General features: G+C 35.1%; 2 long non-coding RNA genes across 2 annotated transcripts; both read left to right on the forward strand.

Moving 5' to 3' along the window:
- Positions 1–244: 244 nt before the first annotated feature.
- LOC136410378 (uncharacterized) lies at positions 245–2149 on the forward strand. Its single transcript, XR_010752232.1, has 4 exons — positions 245–578; positions 949–1100; positions 1154–1426; positions 1484–2149. It is a non-coding gene; the product is annotated as an uncharacterized lncRNA (long non-coding RNA).
- A 72-nt stretch (positions 2150–2221) lies between these two features.
- On the forward strand, positions 2222–5823 carry LOC136410377 (uncharacterized). The gene is made up of 6 exons (XR_010752231.1): positions 2222–2322; positions 2390–2677; positions 2868–3126; positions 3181–4289; positions 5489–5567; positions 5628–5823. It is a non-coding gene; the product is annotated as an uncharacterized lncRNA (long non-coding RNA).
- Positions 5824–6319: the final 496 nt, after the last annotated feature.

Raw genomic sequence — 6319 nt, forward strand, 5'->3', positions numbered from 1 at the left:
TTAGAGTTGATTTAGTTTTAAGGAATTTCACGAAAAACTTTCCTTGAACATGTAGAAACTTGTCAGAAACTTTAGCCTTGTTGTCAACAACAATTCACCATTTGATTGGCGTGGCAAAATGAGTTTTCCCGCTAGAGTCGCAGAATTTTTTATAAGAAACTATTGAAAGATAAATAATTTAATTATATAGATACAAAAATTAATAAAACATTTTAAGAAAATTAATAAATCATCAATAAATCATTACCGGTTTTCAACTCAATGCGTTTAAAGGAAGCTTGAAAACTACTAGGTTTAGATGTAGCAGCAACAAATAATAGTTTTATGAAATTGATTGCAAATATTTTCAAGGTGGTCACTAATGGTTGAAAAACCTTCAATTTCTTAAGGAGGACCTATTTAGTGTTGAGGTTGGCATTCGAGATGAACAACATTATGGGTTTGGAGATATTGGAGTTGATCCACTTCTGGTCATTTATATCTTCATCCATTCTGAAACCAAATCGTCAACGGAAAAAAAACCATTCTTCTTGGACGATGTTGTTTGCATCCGCATTAAAATTATATGAATAACTGAGGTAAGTCTCTCCTACTTCTCCTATACTCTTGCCTAAATTTGGTACATTCGGGTTTACGCTTTAGTTTTGAAAGACTTTATTGATCTAATGAGGAGGCAAAATAATCTCTTATCTGTATCAGTAGCGTTCCTATATTTTAAAACGTTACTATCCCAATCGATCATGTACTTCCTTGTTTTCTTCCTTTTGAGAACTGTTTTTCCAAATCAAAATTATGATTTTTTTGTTAGTTCAAGGAAATGTTAAATAATTTCAAAAAATCGTAATTACCATTTAACCATTGACATTTCCATGCATTTCGTAATAAAGCTTGAAAACAATTCGATTTGAATCCATCAGCAATTAATCCTTTTGTTGAAATTATTTGCAGAGTATTTTCAAGAATTATCCTCAGACTGCAGGATTAGATAATTGTTACAGGACCTTAGCGACGTTAAGGAGGATTTATCTACTGTTAATGGTATGAAGATGTGGTGACACATAAGGGACATGGCTGCGGAACCTCCTCTACTGGGTGGTGGAGTAAGAATTTGCAGGAAATTTTGGAACAAATCAGAATAGATTATCAACTTTAGCAGATTTACAGAGTTGGGGCACATATCTTAAGTTGAGTCTCAGACCACTCAAATCGTACAACTATAAGGGCCCTTACCTTTTTGTCGATGCGTGACGATGTCGAAAGTGAGGATGATAGAGTTCATTATGAAGATCCTTTACAGTTGAATTAATTCTTTCGAAGAAATTTGTTTCGCCTTGTCCTCCTCACCAATTTTTCGATCTACACAGAGATTTCAGGAACTTCCAAATTTATAGCGAAAATAAAGAAAGAATTTTTTTTTCATCGTTCAGTAAGTGCCCAAAAATTTAAGTCCAAATCTATCTATATAGTATTTTGATTTTCACAGGAGTTACCTTCAAGTCAAAGTCACTAATGTTACTTTGATCTATTGCCCACAATTGCATCAAACGATTGCCCGTAGGGTTGAAGCTACCAATATCGTCCCCATTTTGTGTTGCATAAGTTTTGCAATTTCAAGCGAAACCATTTACATTTGGAAGTTAGCCAGTCGCACCGCCTTCATAATTATGGGGCAAAAAATACAAAATTTTCAATGAAGTAATTAGATTAAATAACCATCATTGGGATTGAAGCTACCACTACCTCCATTTCTGGTCAATTCCAACTTTCCAAGTAAAACTGACGCTTGGCCGCTGGTAAGCACTTGGAAACCATGTGGAAGGATTGCCTATTATCTCCTGTAAGGGGAACATTTGATGACACATAAGGAGAGATTGCTGAAGGAAAGGCTGAAACTCTGGAGAAGAAGCGTTTTCTTCTTCTAGCAGATTTTGGAACCAAACTTTCGAATGGAAATGCATTATTAACCCCAATGGGTTTACGGATTTGCAACGCACATCTTAACTTGAGTCTCAGCCCTTTCGAGTGGTGCAGCTATGGAAACCCTCGTCGCTTTCGCAATGTAGTGGGCGATTTCGCCGTAAACTGCGTCCTCCGTCTTTTCAACTTTCTGTTTCGTCCTGGCCTTTCTTCACCTTTCTCTTTCGGAAATTGAAACGTAAGTGAAGGAACAAAAACTTCTAAATTTTCGATTTAGTAATTGAAATTATTTGTTCACCAGTAGCATTAGAATGGAAGCAGCAGTCAGAAACAGAGGATGAGGGGAACTTCCTGCTGTTCCAGAGAAGCAGTATGAGGAACGGCCGCCTTTAAAGCAAATAAGCTGTGAGCAGAGTGAACTAATTCATTCAGGGAATAAAATTTTAAAGGACCACTCTTATTTTCGTTTTAGCAAGTCCAAAATGAAGATGTTGACTATCTTCGATGCTCTGAAGCCATATCAGGCTATAAATGTTGCTGATAAAAAAAGTTTATAAACTTAGCAACAATTTTATCCGCAGACATTTCAAGTACCTCAAATAGATAATTGAGCCCCTTTGATTTGTTCTTGTTGTCCTGTTTGCTGCTTGGACGTATCGCAACAAGATGGTTTGAGGAAATTGGAGTTGGGGACCCATTTTTTACTATTTTTGCTTCTATCTACGAGTATCTAACTTTTTCAAGCAATTAACACTCTGTGGTAAGTTCTCCTGAATCCTCCAGTAAAAGAGAAAACAGTAATAATGCTGAAGTTAATTAAAGAAAAAATAAAAAAATTTAAAGAAAAAAAATATGATGTACGAGTCTCTATTTAATCTATTTTTAATAAAGGGTGAATACTGTTTAATTGAAAACATCCGGCATAAACCTTTTTAACAACCTTTTTGCAGGTATGTTTAAACCTCCATCTTCTAAAAGCAATCCTCATCCGTATTCAACTAATTTGTAAATTCGCAAGAATGCTATGTTCTGGTTATTGGAGGCTTGATTGCTGCATTAGCTCTTAGAGGTAATTTAAAGATGTTAAAGGGGGAGGAAACGTGGTGTTATTTCCCTAGTCGTGTTAATTGTCACTTATCACCTCAGGCTCATTGATGCATTTGAACGCATCTGAGACAGAATCATTCGTGATTTAATGTAGCGCAGAAGGTATCTACACACAGATACGCTAAATTTGTATCTATTACTGATAGTTTATTTCAGAACTAATCGCTATTGGGTGACAAAGTGAGGGAGATATTACTCTGAAAAAGAAGTGGTTCCAGATTCGCTTCCTAGCAAGTCAAACATAAAAAAGTACTGAATGAGCCAGATGCATATGTTCACATTGTGGTGCCCACAAAAGAAGTTAGGGACTAAAAATTTACAGCCACGGTGGCCACTGACTCGTAGAGAGTTGTTGTTGATAATCACGAAGATTTGATGTCCCATAAGGGGAGATTGCAACGAATCCTCCAATACTAGATGACGGGAAGAGATTTTGGAGAAGAAATACTTCTTTTTGTCCTTGCCATTGAATATTATCGAGTGATTTGCTGATCAAGACGCGGTGAATGAGAAAGGTGGAAATTACAAGAATGCGAATGAAATAGGTGAAGAAGGACTGTAGTGTCCATTAGCTCTTGGGAGATTGATAACCAGAAAAATATGGAGGCACATAAGGGGAGATTGCGGTGGATCTTCAATTATTCTTTAACGGGATGGGACTTTAGAGAAGAAGTAGTTATCACCTCATATACTTGCAAGTTGAAGGAAGTTCTGAGGTTTCTCATGAAACGAGATGTTCAAAAGGAGGATATGCTGATGTTGATATGAATATGAATGAAATAGGCGAGGAAGACAATTGTCTGGCTGCCGTGCCCATTGACCCGTGGAGGGTTGTTGTTGCTAGTCAAGAACATTTGGACAGAGGAAGATTGCTGCGGAACTACTGGGCAATGGAATGGAACTCTGGTTTTTTTCCTTTCCTTGCTAGCTATAGCGATCTAAGGAGACCTTGCTTATGCATTATTTGAAAGAGCAGGATATGCTGGTGTTGACTAAAGGTATGGCTATTGGTAACCAAGAAAATTTGGTGGTATAGTGGCAGCTTACAATGAAATGTGCGCTACTGAACGGAGAGATGGAAGTGGTCCTGTTTCGGAACCTCCTTCTGTGCCGTTGCGAAAGGAGGTCCTACCTTAACTTGAGTCTCAGACAATTCAAGTTGTACAACCATAGAGTGTCTCACCTCTTTGCCGATGTAGTGATTTACGAGGATCTCAACATTCAGATTCATGTGTTCTGGATTGATGGATAATTCAATCTTGAAGGTGAGAGTAGGAAAATAACATTAACTATAACTGAAATGGAAAATTTTAAATTATACTGTGAACAATGTTTTTCATTACTAACTCATATCATGCCAAGCTAAAAACGGCGGCATTTCACTAACTGTAAAAACTTTTTAAATTTACCTTCAATTCAACAAATTTTTTCATTCAATACATAATTTGTTATTTCTGACCCTGATTTTCCCATAGTAGCGCTGCCAATTTACGATTTATGAGGAATCAATATCCGATATAATCGGTGGCGTACTGCGTTATTTGCAGCTTCTACGATTTTGAGTGGTACACGATTATTCCTTTGGTATTTTCACGTTTTCAACTCCTTATGGTGCGACCCTGATTTTTGTTCATATAAAATTATTAACTATGAATTTTCAGGATTAATGAATATCAGTGGAACACGTAGCTTTTTGGAGTATTTAATAAGTTCCAAAATTTCTAGTAATAACAAATGACTTTGTTTTTTTTTTACCTCTTTCAATACCAAATTGGTTTTTTTATTCAAAATTTTGAGCTTTCCATATCGGTGAACATTCTCTTTTAATATTTTAAATTCGACAGGACGAAAAATATACAAGACTTGGACAAAATGTATATTAAGGAAACATCACTAAGTATAAAAAATGATTTTAGACACTTCAACTATAAGGGGTACAAATAAGTTTCCGCCGTTTGATATAAAAAATTAGGAATTTATTGTGAAAGAACGGTGCATTATGTTTTATTTAATTTATTGTCCATCGCTAGTCACTACTTATATATTTTTTTAAATAATTTAACACATAAATAAAGATTTATAACAAAAATATGGCTGGAGTCCTTCCCCGCTAAGGTAGCGACATTCATATAAGGCAGGCAAACTTGCTGTAAAAGATAAAAAAATACCAAAGTTAATAAAAATAAACATTAAAGCGTTTAAAGAACAACAATCACGATATATAAAAAACGCTCAATTTAATGCACATAATTAACTTTTAAAATTTTAAAACTTTTTAAAATTTAATGCACATAATTTTAAAAAGGTTGAAAATCTTCAATTTTCAAACAAACAAATCCTTTGACAAAATTTAATATTTTCAGGTAATGGAAGAACTTTTGTCACATTAGAATAGTTTTGATTTGCAATACAACTTACTCTACAAGGTCCAAATATATTTAACGTTATCAATCTTGTTTTGCAGTTTTGCTGTGCCATTGATTACTGTGTATCACCATTAACGAAGTCCTGAAATTAAATAAGTCTATAAAATTCATGATGAAGTGAGTTGATGCACAACGTTTGACAAAAGTTTTAAGTATTGTATTGAAAATATGTTTCAGGAGGAATCGTCGTTGAATGTGGAACAATGCTCTAGGGAAAGAGATGGTTTGATGAGGTTGGTTAGCCGTAATAATATTCAGGATGGAAGGCGTTTTAAAGTACTAAAACTTGGGGCAATTTGTGCCAGAAACCCAAGAAAAAATAATTGTGAATATGAGGGATTAAATGTGATCCTTGTTCAAAAATAAAAGCGTTTGTGCCTTAAATTTTATCATTTTTCTTGTCCTGTTAATTCTCACTTACTCATCTTTAGAAATCTTAAAAATGAACAGACATTTTCGAAAAATCGCTTGTAATGATCTTAGAAAATGTTCTGCAACAAATCTCCCAACATGTGATTAAATTCAAGAACAGCATCAAGAAACCCCAAATAATCGTAGAAAATTGCCTTCAAACATCCCTTGAATGTCTCTGTAAGCCTTAAGAAAGAGATTGGAAAAACCCAGGAGTAGGCCCTAAGTCCATTTGGATGTCAAATGGAATCTGAAAACCAAAAGAGCTGGAAAAATCACTTAAGATACAAAACTCGAGTTTTTCATAAAAACTGCAACATTATCAGGCTACAGAAGGCAGATTTTTTCATGTTTTCAGTCGAGGAGTCAGCTCTTCAAAAATTTCCAACGTAATTATGACTCATCCTGTACAATGCTGTGAGAAATGATGTCATGTCGTACACCGGATGTCCCGAAAA

This window comes from Euwallacea similis, chromosome 8 (assembly GCF_039881205.1).
Source record: "Euwallacea similis isolate ESF13 chromosome 8, ESF131.1, whole genome shotgun sequence".
Lineage (NCBI taxonomy): Eukaryota > Metazoa > Arthropoda > Insecta > Coleoptera > Curculionidae > Euwallacea > Euwallacea similis.